A 23,009-nucleotide genomic window follows, 5' to 3' on the forward strand; every position below is an offset into this window, starting at 1 on the left:
GGCCGAGGGAGGCCGCGCGAGACGGGGCGCGAGAGAGAGAGAGAGAGAGAGAGAGAGAGAGAGAGAGAGAGAGAGAGAGAGAGAGAGAGAGAGAGAGAAATTGGAGGGATTAAAATCCATAACCTGAGTTCCTTATATAAAATGGCTTTCACATCCACCATTATACTTTAAGTCCTTTCTGGTCCTATCAATAATACCTAACTAAATGTAAACTCTATAAAAATAATCATCATGTTTATTATATTTAAGAAAGTAGCTGATAAGAACAGTTTTTTGTTTTGCTTTGTTTTGTTTTCTCTGAGACAGGGTTTCTCTGTGTAACAGCTGTCTTGGAACTAGCTCTGTAGACCAGGCTGGCCTCTGCCTCCAGAGTGCTGGGATTAAAGGCGTGTGCCACCGCAACCTGGCCGATAAGAACAGTTTGTATATGTTCAATACAGATACCTTTTTTCTAAATACTTTTTATCATTGGTTGGTTTGATCTAAATGCAGAATCCTCAGATCCAGTTCAACTGTGTCCACAACCCCATCCATCCTATACAATCCCCTCATCCTGCAGAATATCAAAAAGGAACTCTAGATCTAGTAAACATCATAATGAGTGAGGTAACCCAGATCCAGAAAGACAAATATCATGTGTACTCACTCATAAGTGGCTTTTAGAAATGAAGCAAAGAAAAACCAGCCACAACTCACAACCCCCAGAGAACCTAAGAGGACCCTAAGAGAGACATACATGGATCTAATCTACATGGGAAGTAGAAAAAGACAAGATCTCCTGAGTAAATTGGGAGCATGGAGACCATGAGAGAGGAAGGGAGGGGAAAGGAGAAAAATATATAGCTTAATAAAAACAATAAAAAATATTTAAAAAAAAAATTTTAAAGAGGAATGTTACACACCAAAACCAATCACTTAGCATTTCACAGTTCTCCAAGCCCTGGCAATCAATCATTATTTCATACCTTCTCTCTGCCTATTCTGGACTTTTCATATACATGGAATTAAATGTGACCTTTTAGGTGAAAGATTAACAGCAGAGGGTGTCAAACTTTTTGCTATCTAAGCCATTTCACAACATTCCAAATACCACCTTTCATGTATGGTCTCAATGAGTTCTCAAAATAGAACAACAAAACTGAATTCAAGCCTGGGCACTACCATGCTACCACAAAGCTTCTAAGTCATAAAAAATATAAAATGTCCAACACATAACCCGAACCACAGATGCACTTACTCTCTTACTCAGAATCCTGCAGTGTATCCCAAGTTAATATACATCCACACATAGCAACTGTATGGACCCTTGAATTCTCACTCTTCCTACAAAAGCTAGAAGCGAACCATGGAACGATAAGTAGCAATCTCTTCCTCGTTCCTAACAGGTGGGAGACAATAGCTCTCTACAACCAAAAACATCTTCCCAGAGAAAACACCAAATACTCCTAAGACAAATGGAACTAGGAAATGCTTTAACAGCAACATGTTAGAGTAACCTACCTTAAATTAATTATAATTGAATAGGCTCGTGTAAACGTGCTATGAGACATTTACAAGAAGATGCAAAAAAATGTAATAGACTACCATTAGTTAAAGCACTGCCATTAAAATTCTGGCCTAACCTCAGAGTCACTAGACTAACCTGCTGTGCTAGGTTATACTCCTCAGTAATTATCGTTTATTATCTGAAAATGAGTTAAGAATTTTAAACATTGTATTTAAAATTTTTGAAAGAGTCTGTTTGTTTTCTCAAAAAGCTATAAAATTGCTAGGGTCAAGAAATATTCATTTTAAGTTCTCTGTAAAAAGATTTAAAGATCATACTGAAGTACATACAATTTGGCAGAACTAAAATTTGAAATGAACTACCATTTTAAAAGGAAATTTCAATTTTTAATTTTTTTATAGCAGTGGAGATTGAACCAAAGCTTGCACATGATAAGCATGAACTCTACCACAGAGCTATAGCTCCAGTTCATAAGTTTTGCTTTTTTGCTTGTGTTTTGAGACTGAACCTCATGTATTCTAGTCTCTCTAATTTGTCGTGTAGCTGAGAATGGCCTTAAAGTCCTGGTGTTCCTCCTTCCACTTTCCAAGTGCTGGGATTACAAGCATGTACCATGATGGCCAAATCTACAAGTTTCACTTTTTAAAGTAGTCTTCATGTTTAATAGGTCCCAAGGTAAATCTGCAATGATGCTCATTACTGTATCATTTATACCAGCAAGAATGTAATTTCCAACAAGAAACTGGTTTAAATAAATCATGTTATTTCTAAACCCTAAATATGCTTATCTTTACCTGACATGCAAAGACATTTACAATATACTATAAAATAGAAAGGTAAGTTGTGGAAGAATGCATACAATAAAATCACTAGTATACAAAGTGATGAACATGCATGTGTCCACATACACACAGGTATAATTCCAACCCTTGGGTCACAAGTGGCCAAAGCTAGCTAAGAATTTTTCTGTGATTTTTTTTTTGCATGGATGCAATGTTTGCATGTGTATGCATGATGTGTATGCACACACTTGTAGAGGCCATATGTTGATGTTATCTTCTTTGATTACTCTCTTCCTTATATACTGAGGCAGGATCTCTCACCTGAACCCAGAGCTCACTGAATTGGCTAGTCTAGTTAGCAGTCTATTCTAGGGATCGTCTGACTCTGTCTCCAGAGTTCTGGGATTAGAGGCAGGTGGGCAATTACCTGGATGCTAAGAATCCAAACTCTGGTACTCATATTTGCATAGCAAGCACTCTTACCTGCGAAGCCATTTTGCTAGTTCCTTCTGAAATTTTTGTGATTTGATGGTGTAATTCTCAAGGGTAAGCTTTGGAGATGACAGTGTGTAGCATTATCAAAAGTATAACAAAAATCTGGGCCAGTGAAGACACCTCATTGAGTAAAGGTGATTTCCACCAAGTCCAACAATCTTGAGTTCAATCTCAGAGATATGGGAGAAAGAAATGGCCCCAAGTTGCTTCCACACAGAAAATAATAAAAAAAAATTAAAAAAAACTGTTTGTTAGGAAAAAAATCATTTACCACACCTTGAAGTCACAGAGGTCAATCCACCTCTTTTTTTTAAGATTTGTTTATTTGTTTATTTATTTATTTATTTTTGTATACAGTGTTCTGTCTGTATGTATGCTTGCAGGCCAGAAGAGGGCGCCAGATCTCATTATGGATGGCTGTGAGCCACCATGTGGTTGCTGGGAATTGAACTCAGGACCTCTAAAAGAGCAGTCAGTGCTCTTAACCTCTGAGCCATCTCTCCAGCAGCAAGAAATCTGACCGTGGTGATGCTGTGAGCCACCATGTGGGTGCTGGGAATTGAACTCAGGTCCTCTGGAAGAGCAGGCAAGTGCTCTTTACCACCGAGCCATCTCTCCAGCAGCTCAATATACTTCTGCCCCTTGAAGTCTCAGAGGTCAATCTCCCTCTGCCTCCCAAGTGTTGGGATTAAAGGTGTGTACTACCACACCCAACTACTCTCTTTCTTCCTTTTTTTTTTTTTTGTTTTTTACTTTAAGAACTTTCACTTTTAGGTTGCATATCTTTTTAACACACTGTAAATCATTTAAAGGTTTTGTTTTGTTTTTGAATATCTCTTTACTGTGTCTCTCTCTCTTTTTCTGACCACGTGAGCCTTTAAATTACTGAGCAATATAGGTAGGATTAAAGCCGTGGCTTTGCCAGCTAGATCCAGCTTTCCAGCCTCATTCATGTGCCTTGTCTAACAAAATAAGAAAGCATTATTTTCATGGGGTATTTTTTGTTTTGTTTTGGCTTGGCTTGGTTTTTTGTTTGATTTTTCAAGACAGAGTTTCTCTGTGTAATAGTCCTAGCTGTCCTGGAACTCACAGAGATCAGACTGCCTCTACCTCCCGAGTACTGGGATTAAAAGTGTGCACCACCACCACCACCACCGATCTACTATTGTTTTTTAAAAGTCTCACTATAAACTAAAACATTAAATAAGGACCATTCAGCACTAATTTTCATGGTAATCAATGACCAATGACAGAGGTCTGAACAGTGATTGCTAATATTTCTATGAACAATAGACTTTTTAAAAGAAAAGAAACTTACACATTAAAGAAAACTTACATCTTTGTTCCACTTTCTGCATACAACTTAGTAAAACTAGGTTTGTTCAAGCTTACCCTGACTCTTCAGTATCTACTGGAGACTGGGAACTACATACAGCACACTGGCTAAAGCACCACCACAAGAGTATAGCAACCTGAAAGAGGGTCTCTGGTAGGAGCAAAATATGGAATTAAAGGGGCAATCATAATACTTGCCACTGTTATCATTTCTCCCTTTTATAGAAGGGTTAGTAACTCAGTTACAAATCAGGTGGATTACAGGTTTTAATAATTCTTATCAGTTAATCAAGTTAATTGTAACTTCTATCAACAGTCTCACCATAATAAATACATTGTCAAACAGATACTTAGGAGTAAACAGTGGTTAAGCAGGCCCTGGACTTCTATCAACAATCTGCCACTCGGACAGGGGAGGCAAGCTCTAGGTTGTGGAGCCTCCCTTAACTCTAGGCCTCACACCATCATCTTCTAGAATGCTAAGACGTTCAATTGTAACTTTAATTATCTTGCATTTTATACCAAATTTCACACTAAGTAAAATAAATCATGAGCATGGTGTAGTGTGATAAGGGCATGACATCCCAGCTACTTGGGAGATTGAGTCAGGGGAATAACTTGAACCCAAGTTAGACAAGAGCAGCTTGGGCAACTTAATAGTAAAACCCTGTTTATTTAAAAAAAAAAAAAAAAAAAAAAAAAAAAAAAAAAAAAAAAAAAAAAAAAAAAAAAAAAAGGAGAGAGAAAGAAATCTAAAACCAGATGTACCTATTCACAACTTCTTATCCATAAATCCAAATTCCAAAATCTCACAAAATACAAAACATTTGAAACTAATCTTGTGGACTAACTAGGCCTGTGCCAAAATGGAAATAGCAGTATCTCTGTTGAACTACAAAGCCACAGTCCCTGAAACCTGCCTTACAATACACAGGGGCTGGAGGTGGCTCGGGACCTATGAGCTCATACTGCTCCTTCAGAGACCACAGCACCCACACCTGCAACTCAAAACTACTGTAACTACAAGTCCAGGGAAAGCCAATTTCTCTCTCCTGCCTCTCGTCATTGGCCGTTCAGCTCTTTATTAGTAGACCATCAGGTGTTTAGACAAGCACAGTAACACAGCTTCACAGAGTTAAACACACGCAACATAAACAAGAGTAACTCACCTTAAAATAATATTCCCCAACAATGAGTGGCACAAAGACCAAAGAACCGGCACTTTGGCTGCCGTAAGTGATAAACTGAGTAGATCTAAAGAGGCTCATCGTATCCGGTCTAGTCTTGACATCAACAACGATAAAAACGAACAGTTCTCTCTGAGATGGGAAAATGGCAAGAACATCTCTCATCACCTTTCTATGAAACCAAATGCTAGAAACCCTAGCCATAGAAGGAAATAAGGGGTACCAGAATTGCAAAAACAAAATAGTAACAATCTAAACATTATGTAATGTGGAAATAAAAGAATTTATGATTAAGTTATCAGACTAAGGCTGGCAAAACTTAGAAAAATACAGCCAATACTGAAAATGCAATTTTGTCTCTATAGAGCAATAGGAAATAGAAAATAAATTTTATTTCAAAATTCTCTTTACAGCCAGACTCACACTTGTACTCCCAGCACTAGAGAGGCTACAGCATGGAGACCGCCATGAAATCAAGATCATCACAAAATGAAATCATCTCTAACTACAGAGCATGACCCCATCTGCAAGACTTAAATAATTAAGCCATACATGGTGCACACTCTAATTTTAGCACTCAGGAGACAGGAGTAGATATCTGAGTTCTAATCTAGTCAGGACTACATAGTAAAACCGGGGTGGGGGAGATACATTTATTATTTATTAATGAATAAATAAAATTATTTAAACAAAAGCCAGACACAGTAGTATATGCCTGTAGTCCCAGCTACTTGGGGACAGAAGACTGAGATGGCAGGATAACTGGGAGTTAAGGCCAGCCTGAACAACATTGTGAGACCACGTCTCTTAAAAAATAATAATACAAAAAATCTATTTATAATAGGATAAATATAATAAAAGATGAGTGAGAATACTGCAAAAGAAAAGAACTACAAAGCATTACTGACCCCCATGTAGTGGCTCACCCTGCAGTCCCAGTTTTCAGGCAGCTGAGGTAGGAAGACTGCCGTAAATTTGAGGTCAGCCTAGGCTTACAGCAAGACAATGAATGTCTCAAAAGGCAAACAAGCAACAAAAGCAAGTGAAGCATTTAGGGATGACCTTTGCTTGCCAGCAAGTCTGATAACCTGAGCTCAATCCCTGGAACCCACAAGGCAGGAGATAACCGAGTACTACAAGTTGTCGCCTGACCTCCTTAAGCTCTCCATGGCTGTCTGTCTCTGTCTCTCATACTCGCCAACAAATAAATGTAATTTTAATTAACTAAGAAATGAAAAATAACAATGGAGTCACATTTGAAAATTCAAGACTCCACATCATGAAGAAATGATTTTACCCAACTTGTAAGTCCAACTAAATTGTAATTTAGGACCTCACGTTCCTTTTATCTTTTGAAGGCATTCATGTGTGCATGTGTGTATAAGTGCAGGCACAATCATGCCTTGACCCATGTTTCACAAATCAGAGAAAAATCTCAGGTGTCTGCTCACCTCCCACCTTATCTAAGACCCACCCACTGCTGCCAGCACCACCACCTCTCTTTTTTTTTTTTTTTAAGGAGATGTGGGTTCACGTAGCCAGGCTAGCCTTGAACTCACTATACAGCTGAGAATAACCTGGAACTCTGATCTTCCAGCCTTACACCATCGTGCCCAATTAAGAAGGTGCTGAGCATCTAACACCGGGCCTCAAGCATGCTAGGCAAGCACTCGACTATATCCACAGCCCTGGATGCTTATTTCACTATGCTACTGACTGAGCCTAGAGCATCAAGCATACCACATGAGCACGGAAACACTCAGCTGTCTATCCCCAGGACACTCAACACAGTTCTGTTTTGTTCTGTTTTGTTCTGTATGAGACAGGGTTTCTCTGTGTAGCCCTGGCTGCCCTGGAACTCACTCTATAGACCAGGCTGGCCTTGGCCTTGAACTCCGAGAGATCCATCTGCCTCTGCCTCTCTTGCTTGGATTAAAGGAGTGCACTCCCACCTGTACAGTTCTTATTCTGGCAAGCTGATTCCAACTTTGAAATAAAAAGTCAACAGGCCCATAGTCAAAGAAGAAATTTAATTGTTTTATTAAGTTAAAATTCAAATACCATTTTGTAGTATATGTTGATAAGTTTTAGTAAGTTTGTACAGTTATACAACCATCACAATGCTTAAAATACTTCAACTAACACAAAAGAGCTTCTTATGCCAGGTATGTTGGTACCCACCTATAAACCCAGCTCTCAGGATGCTCAAGCAACAGGATACAGGTTTTGAGGCCAGCTTGGGTTACACATTGAGTTCCAGGTCAGCCTGGGCTCCAAAACAAGGAGGAAGAGGTAGGTCCTATATTCATTTTCAGTTATTCCTCAGTCTTATCCCTTGACACAGCCACAACTCATTTGACTGACCTTCCTATAAGTTTCTCATAAATAAAATTATAAGCCAGTTATTTCTTCATTAACATAACATTTTGAGACTATTTATAATGTTTATTCATTTTTATTGTTCATCAGCTCACCTGTTCCCAAATTTTGCTGTTGTAATTAATATTGCTGTGAATATTTACATACAAATCTGTGAACATGTTTTCATTTCCTCTTTTGTAGACACTACTTACAAAAGTTAAAGGCATATAGTAAATATGTTTGACTTGTTTTCATAATATCTGCCATGTGCAGAAATCCCAGCTCCCCCACTTCTTCACCTGCACCACCCCACTCTTGATTTTAGCTCTTCTGAGGGTGTGGGTGGTTACCTCACTGTGGTGTCCCTACTAATGAGCAACGGTGGTGAGTAGCTTTCCCAGGTGCTTATTACCATGGTAGGGTAGGAGCTATTCAAATCTTTTGTTCACATCTGTTGACTTGTTTGTCCTAGTAGAAAGAATTCCTTATATATTCTAAATGAAAGGGGGCTGGAGAGATGGCTCAGCAATGCAGAGTGCTTACTGCTCTAAGAGAGGCCCAGAGTACAGACTACCACTCTCATCAGGCCGCTCACAAACACCTGGAACTCCAGCGCCAAAGGACCCGATGCTCCCTTCTGGTCTCCGTGTACTAGCACATACACACATAGAAACAAAATACAATCTTTTAAAATAAGAATAAGGTTCCAAATAAAAGACACAAATCCTTTATCAACCATATGGTTTGCAAGCATTTTTCTCCCACCTGTCGTTTGCTTTTTATTTCGTTAGTGACAGCTTTTAAGAGTAAAACTTTAAACTTTTTGGTTTTTATTTTGGGGGGAACAGGGTCTCTCTATATAGCTCTGGCTGTCCTGGAACTCACCATGTAGACCAGACTGGCCTCAAATCACATCTGCTGCCTCTCTCCTCTTTCCCATTGCCCCAAGTGCTGAGACTAAAGGTTTGTTTCCAAACCTGATCAAAAAAAGAAAAAAAAAAACTCTGATAAACATCCAATTGTCTTATTTTCTTATATGAGTTATGCTCTTAATCGAATATCTAGGAAACCCTTGCTGGGCATAGATGCATCTATAGTTCCACTAAGAAAGGGAAGATTACTTGGGCTTTGTAGTTTAGCATCAGCCTAGAAAATATACTAAGGACCAAAAATCCATCTCAAGTAAAAAACAAAATCCTGGAAGGAAAAAGGAAGCAGCAGAGCGAGCAGAACGATTGAGCATGAACTACAACGACACACATCTATGAGTAGAGTGACACCCAATACTTTGTCTACTGATCTAAAATACTAACTGAAAACATTCTTTCCTTGCTCAGCACTTCAGAATTTCTCCTATGATGTAAAATTTGGGGTTCTTTTCTTTATCTTGTATATGCTGATATCCAATTGTTCTAGTACTTTCCCCCACTGAACACCTCTGTCAAAAATTAATCAGCTGGGTCTGGTGGCACACACCTTTGAACCCAGTGGCTCGGGAAGAGAGGCAGAGGCAAGTCATCTACACAGAGAATTCCAGGATAGTTAGAGATACATAGAGAAACCTTATCTCAGAAAAACAAAACAAAACAACAACAAATGAACCAGAATATAACCAGCACACAAGAGACATCTGTGCACTCATGTTTGTAGCTATAGTGTTTATAGTAGCAAAGATATGGAATGTTCATCATATAGATGTTTATATTAATCACCATAGAGCAGGATAAACTCGTGTCATTTGCAGGAAATGTGTAGAACTGTGTCCTAGTTTACTGCTCTGCTGCTGTGATAAACACTGACCAAAAGCAACTTGGGAAGGGGAGAGTTGATTTGGCGTCCACATCACAGTCCATCCCTGAGAGAAACTAGAGCAGGTGTTCAAGTAGGATCCTGGAGGCAAGACCTCAAGAGCATGGAGGAACACTGCTTACTGTTACTCCTCATGACTCGCTCAGTCTGATTTCTCATGCCACCCAGGACCACCTACCCGGGATGGCTGCACCCACAGCAGGCTGTGCTCTCCCACATCAATCATTAATCAAGAAAAAGCTCCACAGGCCACCAATCTGATGGGCATTTTCTCAACTGAGGTTCCCTCTTCCCATATAACCCTAGTTTGCATCAATTTTTCAAAACGTACCCAGCACAAACTGGATGACACCTTGTTGCCTTGTTATATAAAATAAACCAAATAGAAAAAAAAAGTCTCCTGTTTGTCTTTCAGATGTAGAAACTGGAGGGGGGGGGAAGGGATGACGCAAGAGTAAAAGGGGGATAACAGAGGCTGTAGTGAGTGGGAAGTAGAGGGAGAAAAAATATGATCAAAGTAACACATATGAACATGCCATAATAAAGCTCATTAATTTCTGTCACTAATACAGGTTAATAAAAGAGATGGCCTAGTCAAAAAAATAACTATCCATAAATGTGTGGATTTGTTTCTGAACTTTCTATTCTGTCCATTTCACCTGGATATGTATGTATGCTTGTATGTTCATTCCTATACAATTCCTACTGCCCTGATTACCAATCATGACAGTCATTGATGGCTACTGAGTGTCAAGCAAACAGTCTTGAAAAGCAAGAGGGACACTTCTTATACAGATGTTAAAACTGACCCTAAGGGGCTGAATGGCTCAGTGGCTAAAAGCATTGCCTGTTCTTCCAAAGGTCCTGAGTTCAATTCCCGGCAACCACATGGTGGCTCACAACCATCTGTAATGAGGTCTGGTGCCCTCTTCTGGCTTGCAGACATACTCACATACAGAATATTATATACATAATAAATAAATAAATATTTTTAAAAACTGATCCTAAGGCTACAGTCACTAAAAGAGGCTGGTAACAGCAAAAAGGAAAAAGAAAAGTCCTATTTTATGATGAGTCAGTAAGAAGGGGAGAGATCATCAATAAAGGATGCTAAGAAAATGAGGCAGGCAGTCATGTTGGGGAGGTAACTTCAACACTTAACTAAAACTATACAAAAGCCAATTTTACACAGATCTCAGGAAGGTGTAACAATAACACCCTCAGAAAGTAATATAGAGAATGAAGTGATGACCACAGAGTGAGAAAGATTTCTTAAACAAAACATAAAAGTGATTAACAATAGCAGCAAATATTGATTGGACTGTAAGAAATTCGTTTTTTCAATAAATGCCACAATGGGAACGAAAATGGAAAGCTACTGAATGAAAGGAAATATTTACAATATAAATAACCAGCACTCAGATATTAACAAAATATATTAAGAACTCCTGTATATTAATTTAGAAAGACACTCAAATAAAAAATTGAGCCAGACATTTGAATAAGCATTTCACAAAACAAATGATCTAGTGACCAAGAGACACAAGATATCTCAACCTCTCTGGACATGGGGATCACACCTATAATCCCAGCACTGTCCAACACAGCAAGATAACAAATTCTAGGTTGTGCTGAGCTATATAGGAAGGCCCTGTCTCAAAATGAACAAACAAACCAGGCCTATAATCCCAGAACTTGGGAGGTATAAGATCAGGAGTTCAAGGTTATCTTGAACTACAGAGTGAGTTGAAGCCAGCTGGGCTACAAATATCCCCAAATTTAAAAAAAAATCAAATAAAAAATAATAAAGTGTAGTATATTTCTATAACAGAATACTATTCAGCAATGAAAATGAACAAATCTCAGCAACTCATAATTAAGTGTCTCAAAATCAAGATTCCAGTATGAAAGGATTTCATACAAATGAAGTTGAAAAACAAAAAAACTAAACCTTGAAAATCTGGGGCTAGAGAGATGGCTCAGCAGTTAAGAGCACTGACTGCTCTTCCAGAAGTCCTCAGTTCAATTCCCAGCAGCCACATGGTGGCTCACAACCATCTATAACGAGATCTGGTGCCCTCTTCTGGAGTGCGGGCAGAACACTGTATACATAATCAATAAATAAATCTTTCTTTAAAGAAAATCTATCAGTAGTTCCTTTTGTTAGGAAAAAATCCTAAGAGAGGCGGTTCCGCAGGTGCAAAGAAATTCAATTGGGTCAGATCAAACCGAATTAAAATGCCCATCGTTTTCACATGGCAGGGAGACAGGAAAGTGGGGAGCACATGACAACCCGAAACCACATGTTTCTCTTCTGGGAGCCCACTTAAAATACCCTGTGTGAGTGGTCCTGACCAGGGAGGGATCAGGACCTGGCATGCTGGGATTTGGAGTCCAAACTAATGCAACTCCCAGGCCAGGGGGCTGGAATGGATGTCAGGAGCTGGGGCTACGCTCCAGACTTAACACCTTTAACATACAGTTTCACTGTCTGTGGTTTCAGGTACCAAATGGTGGGTCAGATGATAGTATTAAGTGAGAAACTACAGAAATAACCAATTTTTTTAAACTGTATGCTAATTGAACAGCATCAAAATATCTCATGCCATCTACTTCATTCTTCCCAGAAATCTATTGCATCTCTTGGTGACTTTCTGAATTATCAGATCTACTGTCAGGTGCTGAGTGCAAGTAACCTTTCCAGAGTAGCCTAATACTGTGTCTCAAAACCTGTGTCATTCCTTCAATGTATCTCATCAAACAGGCACTGTAATCATTTCACATTATCATAATACGGATTGGACACAAAACCAGAGTGGTGTTACAGGCCTGAGGGAGGAAGATGACAAGTTCCAGACCAGCCTGGACTACCTAGAGACCTTTTATTTTCACACACAAAAAAGGAGGGTGGTAACTCAGTGTGGTGATAGGCACCTTTAATCCCAGCACTCGTAAGGCAGAGGTAGGCAGATTTCTCGATGGATGGATGGATGGATGGATGGATGGATGGATGGATGGATGGATGGATGGATGGATGTTTGGGGTGAATAGAGTTTAATATAATAAGGTAGATAGGTTGGTTAGATTCCACAAACTCATTATATAACCCAATGTGCCCTCCAACTCCTGTCTCAGCTTCCTAAACGCTGGGCTAATAGGTGGAATCCTATTACTGAGCACCTGGCTCAGTAAAGTCTGTGTTAATGTCTCCCCACAGAAGAGGCAGCCTGCATGAGTCCTCTGTGAGCCAGGACAGTGGCTGTGCCTTTATAAAGGATCAGAGAGGGAAGAGTAAAAAAGGCTTCTAGAATGGTGACCTAGAGGGTGCCAAGTGTTCCACAATTTGTTAAACTATACATTTGTTTTAGCATTTTTCTACTTTGTGTGTTTGGGTGTGTACGTGTGGGTACAGATGTGTGTTTATATGGGTGCAACTGTATGTGCACGCATACAGGCCAAGAGTCAATTTCAGGTATCATTTCTCAGGAGCCTTATAATTTGAGAAAAGGTCTTTCATTTGGTCTGGAGCTCACAATTAGGCAAAGCTGACTGGCCAGCCTGCCCAGGGACTGGCCTGTCTCACAACACCCTGATCCATGCTGGAATGACAAGCAGAACCCCCATGCCTGGCTTTTTCACAGTGTTGTAGAGCTCAACTGAGGTTTTCATACTAGTACTCCAATTACTGTATACTGAGCTACCTCCCCAGTCCTTGCTTTTCTACTTTAATTGGCAAATTATATTATACAATAAAATGAAATTTAAAGTCTAAACTTTTATTTCCCAAAATAGTTTCACAATAATAACACAATGTTAAACTTAAGGCATCCCCACAGAACATGGGTTAATTCCAAATACAAGGGCTTTCAAATAAAACAATAACAATGGGGGAAATGATATATCCAGAGGGTAGTAAGGTGAAACTGTCTATTCATCACACAGTATACCACAATAAAACTCGGAAGAACATAGGGGATTAATTCTATCAGCTGGTGAAGCACTAGCAGTGATAGTGTAAGAGTAACTGCCAAATCACTGACAGGGTCACCAATTCATAAGCCCAGTACTACGAGTGCTGAGGCAAGAGCACTGTGAGTCCAAGGTTTGCCTAACTACACAGTGAGAATCCATTTAAAAAAAAAAGTGAAATTAAATAGCTATCCTTCTGAAACACACCAGATCATGTCTACTAATTCAAAGTTTCTATCATCCCAGGGTGATGGTGGTGCACGTCTTTAATCCCAGGACTCAGGAGATAGAATCAGGCGGATCTCTGAGTTCGAGACCAGCCTGGTCTAAGAATGAGTTCCAGGACAGCCAAGGCTACACAGATAAATTCTGCCCCCACTGCCCCCACTCCAAAAAAAAAAAAAACCAACAACCTCATAGCTTCAATAACTATGAGCACAGGCTAAGGAATCTTACTTAGCATTCATTCAATGCTTGCAACCCAGGAGGAAATGTATTAAATACCTCCTTAAAACATTCATACCATCAATGAACACTACTAGTCTTATAAAATCAGTAAGAAATAGTAAACTGGGGGGTGGAGGAGAGGGAAAAACCACACATCTTTCTGGACTGATGTCTTAACTAAAAAACACCAGACAAGAGCAGGAGCAGAAATCACTGATTCAGACTGGAATGCACCGAGTTTGAGGAGCTAACGTGAAATACAGTCCTCACACTCAGGACAAGGTTCACTGAAGACAAAAACACATCCTCCCAGCCTAAACTAAAACACAGAGGATAAGGTGGCCTGGAGAAACACTGAAGAAGTAGGTAGAAAAGGAGTCAAAAGGTGACTGACAGCAGAGCTAAGAGACTGAGCAAGAAACACAGGACACCCTCTGAGAATCCTTAAGGAAGAGAGGTTTACAAAAGGAGAAAATCAGACATCAAGGCCCCTGCCTGTAATCCCAGCACTTGAAAGCTGAGGCAGGACAACTGCTGTTAATTTGAGGCCAACCTGAACTATGTAGTGAGTTCAAAACCATCCTGAAAGACACAGCAAAACCTTGTTTAAAAATTAAAAAAGTTGGGGGGGGACTATGAAGTCTGCCGTGGTACCAGTTTCCAACATGGATAATCTCTGCCTTCATGGCGTTGTGAAATCCCATCTTGTGTGTGTTGGATCCAGACACAAACATGTAATATACAAACTATGGCAGAAGTGCCAGCACACCACTCGCAAGATTAGGTTAGAAAACACTGTGGCTAAATCTCCCTTCCCCTCCAGAGCTCTTGATCCAAAAGATGCAAGGTGCCACTGTTGTAAGTGCACCTGTAATCATACACAGAGATCCAAATGGCAAGGGACTGGTCTATTTGCCCAGCAAACAGCCAACAAAAACCTGCAGCCTACCGCCAGCCATGCATACGCTCCTGGAAACAGAACCTCCTCCAGTGAAGCTCGAGATCACAGCAGCCTCACTCTATACCTCTACAGCCTGAATCAGAGGCACCAAACACAACCAGACTTCAGACACAGAGTCTATCAAATAAAAAATGTTCCTTATTTTAAATTTGGAGGTTATTGTGTAGCAATAGAGCACTGCCAAAGGGTTAAATACAAGGACAGAAAAGAAAAGTCACTGGCTATGTTCATATGCTATTTTCAGTTTCAGGGAAATCATGAAGGCACAGAAAAAAAATCACAGAAGAAACGGAAGAGTGCAGTAATGTGGACAACTCTTCCCAAAAAGTCTGGCTAGAGAGCCAGGATGGCAACTCCAGCCTGGAATACCTGCATTTGCAAAGTGCAGGGAAGAGAGAGGATGAGGTCATAGTGAGTCTGAGGCCAGACAAACTGGGCTACATGAAACCCTGACTCAAAAAAAAGTTGTTTAATTTATTTATTTATTTATTTATTTATTAAAAAAAAAATTAAAAGTCAAACTACAACAGAGTTAGGCAGCAAAGCTGAGAGCAACTTAGAACAATAAAATATGGACAGGTGAAGTTTCTCAAGAAGACATTTTATGTTAAGAAATGGTAAGTAACCAACTGAGAAAATATACTTTCTTGAGAAGTCTGCTAACGTTCTCCATTTCTTCAAAATGCTCTCAACTATCTCTATGCCTTAACCTAAAACTGGCTTTCCAATCAGGACAGTTCTTGTCACTTGGCCTTTTTCAGTTTCTCAGGCCACACCCAATTCTGAGAAATGGCCTTTAATAGGCCTTTAGTCCTCCTACATCCTCATGAAAATCCTTACTCGACTCTCATGCTATTCAGCCAAATCTTCTATCTCTCCATCCTCGCTGACTGCTGATAATCATCAAGATGTATGGGCACCAAATCCACAGTGGTCACTATGCTCCAGCTACCACTCCCACTTTATCCTCGCTTCAATACACACATGAATGAGTCCTTTAACATCAGTTCTTCAAGCTCTCCATCCTCAGTGAGCAACTCTATTTTCTGGCTCCAGCCATTCAATCACTTGTGAATTCATTTGCTTGTACTATTATCCATTCATTCATCAAATATAGTAACTACCTATTATTTGCTCAGCAGAGAACACATGACAGATACTCACTGTCCTGATGAAATATAGGACTTTTTTTCATATTTTCCATAAAGACAGCATGAAAAGATATAGCTGAAATCCAGTATATTGATGGAGGTGGGTCTTGTATCTTATCTGTTGCTTTCATTGGTTAACTAATAAAGAAAACTGCTTGGCCTGATAGGACAGAAAATTAGGTAGGCGGAGTAGACAGAACAGAATGCTGGGAGAAAGAAGCCGAGTCAGGCAGTTCCCACGATTCTTCCACCCGACACAGACGCAGGTTAAGATCTTTCCTGGTAAGCCACATCTCGTGGGGCTACACAGATTATTAAAAATGGGTTAATAGAGATGTGAGAGTTAGCCAATAAGAGGCTGGAACTAATGGGTCAGGCAGTGTTCAAAAGAATACAGTTTCCATGTAATTATTTCGCGGAGCTGAGTGGGAACGCAGCCCACCACTGCTCCACACAGCAGTATATAACAACCACATTTCTTTTATTCGTCAGTCTAGTAACCATATCATTCTATGAAACTGGTATTGTCTGATTTGATTCAATGAATCTCTGTGAAACCCTAGTGATCACTACTTCCCTCAATAAGAGTTCAAATAGTCTATTCTAAAATAAAGCCAGAGTTCATCATTAGACCAGTAAATGAAATATTTAATGAAATTTTAGAATGACTAAATGGCATTTACTTGCAAGGAATTTTACTGGTAAGAAAAACAAGAACTAGACATGATAATGCATGCCTGAAATCCCGGCACTCTGGAGTTGGAAGTAGGAAGTTGTCACTTGGTTCCTCTTCTTTCCTCCAGGATGTCTTGCAGTTTCTTTTAAGGTAAGGACCATTAAGGCAGAGACATTTGATAGCTAGCTAGTGCATCCCCAAAAGAACACCTAAAACCACACTAACTCCATGACAGGATGAACAAATAAACAAATCAGTCCCACAGCTCAGAGGTTTGGATCTCTTCTCTGCCTAATTCACTCTTGATGCTCTCACTACTACACAATTCTAAATACCAGGTGGAAATACCAGGTGCTCACTTGTCCTGTTGCTTACTTTTCCTGAACTCCAACTCCTCCCAACTTCCAGAATTTTCCCGAACATGCTTCAACTGCTATCTTCATTTCGGTTATGGCAACTGTGTTCTTCCAGCTGTTCAAGTAAAAACCACACTTCTTTATGATTCTATTTTGCTCACATCCCATATTCAATCACTACAACTTATCTACCCTCGATATATGCTAAAAATCCAACCACTTCTCAACATTTCATTTTGCTATTACCTTGGTCAGCGCCATTCCCATCTGAAACATCATAACACAATCTCCTGCCTAGTGCCCTTATTTCTGTCTCCCACCCTGTCCTAACACCCCAGAGAGGTAACAACCATTCTTCTAAAACACAAGTCAGAGTCTGTGATATCAGAGTATAGTGCTAAAAACTCCACACTGGCACTCTACGTTACTCTCAGTAAAACTCGATGGCTTATAAACCATGGAAATTCCCATCCACTACTTATCCTTCTCTCTCTCCATTTCTGTTTGTGATCTGAATGTCCCCCAAGGATTCCCATGTTTGAACACTTGGTCCCCAATGGTGGCACTGTTTTGAGAAGGTTGTAGAACTTTTAGGAAGGAGAGCACTGAGAGAGAAAGTGGGTCACAGGGGGAACAGTGACACTTTTTACAGAAGCCCAGACCCACTTCCCATTCACTCTCTGCTTCTTGAGCGCAAACACATGATAAACCTGCTTCTGGCTCCTGCCACCATGCTCTCCCTTCCATTGTATCCCTCTGGAACTATATACAAATCCTGTCTCCCTGAAGTTGCTTCTGTCAGAATTTTTTTTTCGGGGAGGGGGGAGGTGCGGGGGGGGGGGGTCACAGTCATTACTGGTTCAATAAATGGTGGGAAAAAAACACATTACCTATCATCACTCCTGGGGCATCATGACAGACATGAAAACCACCCTTCAGAAAAGCTGGTCAGGATATTTAACATGGCAATAGGAAAAGAACTAAGGCAATACTTATTAACATCCACGTGTGTAATTCATTCATTTAATCATCTGTCTCCTCACCCAGCATAAATGCTCCATGAGATTTCAGGTTTCTGTCTGCCTTGTTCCCTCCTAGAGTCCTAGCACCTAACATAAAACATGCTCAATGAGTTGTGGTTTTTTTATATTACATTGTTTATTTCGTGTTTTTGTGTGGACGGGTGCAGGTGGAAGCCAGGCGACAACCTGTAGGAGCTGATTCTCTAAGTCCCAGGGACTCATCAAGTGTTCAGCTTGATTAACCTTTTCCTACTGAAACAGCTCCCAGCCTTCAATCTGTGTATTTTAAATGAATAAAAAGGTAATGCTCAAGGAATAAAGTTCAGAGGTGTTAACAAACAAGCTAATCATGTGCCAACATTGTTCCCACTACATTAACTCATTTGCCCATCCTAAGAGGTGAAATACTAATGCTAGTATTCTAATTTTACACAAGAATTTAAACAGAAGTTAAAGTTAAGAAATTAAGGTTGGAGAGATGGCAACAGTTAAGAGCACATATTCTCCTACAGAGGACCCAGGTTCTGTTCCTAGCACCTACATCAGGCAGTTTACAACATCTACAGCTTTAGTTCCAGAGGACCCAATGCCCTCTGGCCCTCTGCACACCTGTGATATACAGAAACTCACATATACACCATATACACATAAATAAAATTATCTTATTTTTAAAGCAATTGCAGTTAAGACTAGTTATGGTGGCATACACTTCAACCCTAGCAGTCTAACCCCAGCACTCAGGAGGAGAAGGCAGGCGGATCTGAGTTCAAAGTCAGCCTAATCTACAGAACAAGTTCCAGAACAGCCAGGACTATACAGAGAAATCCTGTCTTGAAAAAAAAGAAAACAACTAAGCTTAAGCAGCAATATGCCCTACACTATACAAGGCAAGGCTAGGATTAAACACTCTAATTCCAGAATTGACACTCCAAACCATGGAAAACCTCAAGTGCCATACAACTCAATTATATTCCACATAATCATAGCCCATCGCGCTCAAAATAGCTAATGTACTACTTATTTGATTACACATAGCACTTTGTTCTCTGCTCTTTCTCCATCAGTGGCTCTGATACCTTATAAATAAAATGTATTTAACAGTATGAAACAGCAGCTGTTCCTGTGAAACCCTTCACCTTTAAATTTCCAGTTTGAACCTGGATTACAAGACTGATATAACTGCGACTTTAATAGTAAAGAAAAACACACTTCAATGGACTCAACTACAATAGGATAGGGAAGAAGAAGCAAACAGCCTTTAAAAAAAAAAAAAAAAAAAAAAAAACAGACAATCTACACTGTAGTTCAATCAGACCTAAAACTCACTATGTAGCCAGGCTGGCTTCAAGCTCAAGGCAATCCTCCAGTGTCAGTCTCCTAAGCACTGGAATCACAGGTTTATCTTATTTTTAGTTATGTGCACAGGGTGTGAATGATGTGAGTGTGGTGCCCAGGAGGCCAGAGAGGAAGTCAGATCCCCTAAGGCTAGGGCTAGAGGCAACTGCGAGCAGCCTGATGTGTGCTGGGAACCAACCTCAGGTCCTCTAGAAAAGCAGTAAGCTCTCTTAAGTGCTGAGCCATTTCTACAGCACCCAAGTAATGTGTCCTGATTAATAAAATGCAGGATTTTTTCAGATACACAAAATTCTAAACTGGTTTCTAAATTAAATTATTTCCATCTCTGACACCTACCAAATTACACAATTTTATTTCTACAAGAATCACAATTCATTATCATGTAAACATTAGTATATGCACCCAAGTTGCACCCAATATCTTTTGGGTTTTTTTTTTCTTCGGTGCTGGGGATCAAACCTAGAGCTTTCCTGCATGTTAGGCAAAGAAACTACACACTAAACACATATCCATTCCCAGCAGCCAGTATCTAAATCTTCAAAACTCAAAACTAGCCTGGCATGGTGGTGAATACCTGTAATCCCAGTACTTGGGAAGCATAGGCAGTCAGATTTCCATGAGTTAAAAGCCAGCCTTGTCTCCATAGTGAGACCCCATCTCAAAAATTCCAACAAGGGGAGGCAGTAAATATGTGGGGTTTGCTCCTAGCTAATTTAAATCACAAATACTCACTGTACCAACCAATTATCCAATGTCTACATAGAGATCATTAAATCTTTAATTTTATGACTATAAATTGAACTATACACTTTATCAATTAACTATCATAGCCTCATTTCCTATCAGTCTTTACAAGCAGAAGTTTCTCTAGTAGATCAGCATCTGCTCCTGAAGCGAACATGGAGAACAGGCAGTGATCTCCAACTACTGAAATAACCTACGCATTTCTCTCTTGGGTTACAGAAAAGTATTCCTTTGGCCAAAATAAATCAGGCAGGCATTAGGAAAGTTACTGTTTTTAAATTTCATTTTCTGGTAGTTTCCCCTTCTTCCATAAGTGAACTATGGAGAGTCATGCCTCTCATTATATCATAATATGTATCCATCAAAGGGCTTGTTTACTGAACAAGAAATAGTTTAAGTCACAAATGATAAGCCATGTGGTTACTACAGTCTAATAGGACGCACGAATCCAGAAGACTCGGGTCTACTGTGCTAAACTGTGAACCACTGATGTGAACTGTTGTTCACTCTCAATAACATCTCCCAAGAAAAGTAAGACACATTCTCCCACAGGATACCAGAAGAAGCACAGTTTAAATGCATTTGACACTGACAATATTCCTTGAAAATGGAGGGACCTACATAATGAAAAAAATCCTATTTCATTTTGAAAGTGTTTGATGAAGACTGCAATAAAGCCAGGTGTGGTGCACGCCTTTAATCCCAGCACTTGGGAGGCAGAGTCAGGCGGATCTCTGACTTTGAGGCCAGTCTGGTCTACAGAGTGAGTTCCTGGACAGCCAGCATTACACGGAGAAACCATCTTGGACCAGGGGAAAAAATGTAAAAAGAAAGAAAGAAAAAAACTGCAATAAATACAACTGAAAATGAAAAATAAAAGCAATCTTCAAGAAAGCCAAGCATAGGAGGTCAGGTCTGCAGTCTCAGCACTTGGAAGGCTAAGATGGAAGAATCACAGTAGGCTGGAGGCTAGCCTGGGATAGAGTGAGTCCATGTCTTAAAAGAAAAATTCAAAAAAAATAGGGACAGCCAGATAACTCAACGTGTAAAGTGCCTATGGCACAAGTCTGACAACCGATCTGATCCTAGCAATAGCAATCCACAGTGGGAGAACTGAGTCCCAAAGGCTGTCCTTTGACCTCAAATCTGGAGCACGCCACACACACACACACACACACACACACACACACACACGTCCATTTTTTTTAAAAAAATCCAAAAATAATCACCCCCAATGAATAAATACAATAAACACAAAATGTATCAAGGTCTAGAGAGAAACAAGGTGTAAAAGACAGCTGCACTTTAAAACATTTAAGCGATTCTCACACAATTAGCTCCAACACAACTATTAGTTTGTCTTATCCACGCAAAGCAATCAACCACAACCACCTGCAACTATTACTCTGAAACGTGCCTGACAAAGCCACTACCTGAGACCCGGGCCTTCCTTTCCTTCAAGGGTCAGCTGAAAAATTAAAAGTGGTACAAAGAGCTCAAGCACAAGCGAAGGGAGGGGGGAACGCAGGAAAAATAAACTGGAAGACAGCACTTTTAAGAGGCTAAGAGTAACGACTCATGGTTGCTTCAGAATGAAGTTGTCTAAACACCAACATCTTCTTTCTTGTGTGTGAAGCCAGAGTCACTCAGGCTGACAATTTACCTACCCCAAATCAACGCAAAGGTACTCCCTTCCGTGAATTCCACTCAAGAACCCAAACCTAAAGTGGCAATGTGAGATCTGCTTCAATAGCCCCTCTAGCTACCTCCAGGGCAACATCCCCGCTTCATTTTCCTCTTGAAATACAACCTTTCTTCTTCTTCTATATCACCAGGTCCAAAATAAAAAGATCATCTTAAACATTTTACCTCAGATCCACCTTGGCCGCACCCCAATATCCCCAAGATTCCCCGTCTCCCCACATCATGCCTCCCACCTCCGGGTCTCGGAGTGCCAGAAGCCCTCCACCTCCCCACAGCGGAGGTCCCCGCCGCCAGCGCCTGCGCTCCCGCCCAATCCCGGAGCTCCGCAGGGCGCGGCCGCCGGTGGGCTCGGGTGCGCTGGGGTGGGGTCCGCTCTCCCGACCTCCCCATCCTTCCCGCCCCCACCCCCGGCCCGATCCGGAGGGGGAGGGGTCCCGAAGCCTCACCTACGGCTCCGCCCCTCCCCAGGGGCACTCTGCCCTGCCCAGCCAGGGCCGGGAGCGCCGAGCCCGGTAGGAAACGGCGAATGCCTCAGCGCCGGCGACCGCCGGACAGCTCGAGGTTCCGCCCGACGCGCGGGCGGCTGCCGACGGGGCCGCCTCACTCTCCTCAGGGCCGCCGCTGCCGCTGCCGTTGCTGCTGCTGCCTCCCGGACACCCTGCCGCCGCCACTATCACAGCCGCCGCCGCCACCAAAGCCACAGCTACAGCACGACCGGCGCCCACGACGTCACCGCGCCCCGCCCTCCGCGCACACCTAGCCCCGCCCCCGGGCGCCCGCGCGGCATCCGCGTCCCGCCTCCCACCCTCGCGGGCCTCCGGGCTTTCCCTTATCCCTCCGGGAAGCGCCTCCCGTAGCGGCTCAGGGGGACCGCGCAACAGGATCGCGAAGCGCGGCGCTTCGAGGCCACGAAGGTAACTGGGCACCGAGGCAGAGTTGTGCCGCACGTAGAGCCGCCCCTTACAATCACACACCCACGGCCGAGCGTCCACAGGACAGCCAGGGCCGCGAAGGCGAGCAGGGAAGGTGCGGGCGAGGAGGGGCGGCGTTTGTCTCCTCCTGCTTGCCGTAGGACGTGGACTGCTGGAAGCCCCAGGAGTGGAGTGGCCTTTCCCAAACCTGGAGTCGCCCCGCCCCCTGCTTGGCA

At 41.4% G+C, this 23,009-nt stretch overlaps 1 protein-coding gene across 11 annotated transcripts in view; it reads right to left on the reverse strand.

Annotated features, from left to right (window-relative positions):
• The window catches only part of Erc1 (ELKS/RAB6-interacting/CAST family member 1), a 351,181-nt gene extending 328,630 nt beyond the window's left edge, over nucleotides 1-22,551 (reverse strand). For 4 of the 11 annotated variants that reach the window (XM_050148589.1, XM_050148584.1, XM_050148594.1 and 1 more), the window contains exon 1: nucleotides 22,309-22,549. The gene's annotated coding sequence lies outside the window, so the exon portion shown is untranslated. Of the gene's footprint in view, nucleotides 1-22,308 lie in introns of all 11 variants that reach the window. The other 7 variants (XM_050148588.1, XM_050148596.1, XM_050148595.1 and 4 more) reach the window with 4 other exon arrangements.
• Between the last annotated feature and the right edge of the window lie 458 nt (nucleotides 22,552-23,009).

The sequence above is a fragment of the Alexandromys fortis genome, unplaced genomic scaffold (genome assembly GCF_014885135.2).
Source record: "Alexandromys fortis isolate MF-2015 unplaced genomic scaffold, M_Fortis_MF-2015_v1.1 scaffold_59, whole genome shotgun sequence".
Classification (NCBI taxonomy): domain Eukaryota; kingdom Metazoa; phylum Chordata; class Mammalia; order Rodentia; family Cricetidae; genus Alexandromys; species Alexandromys fortis.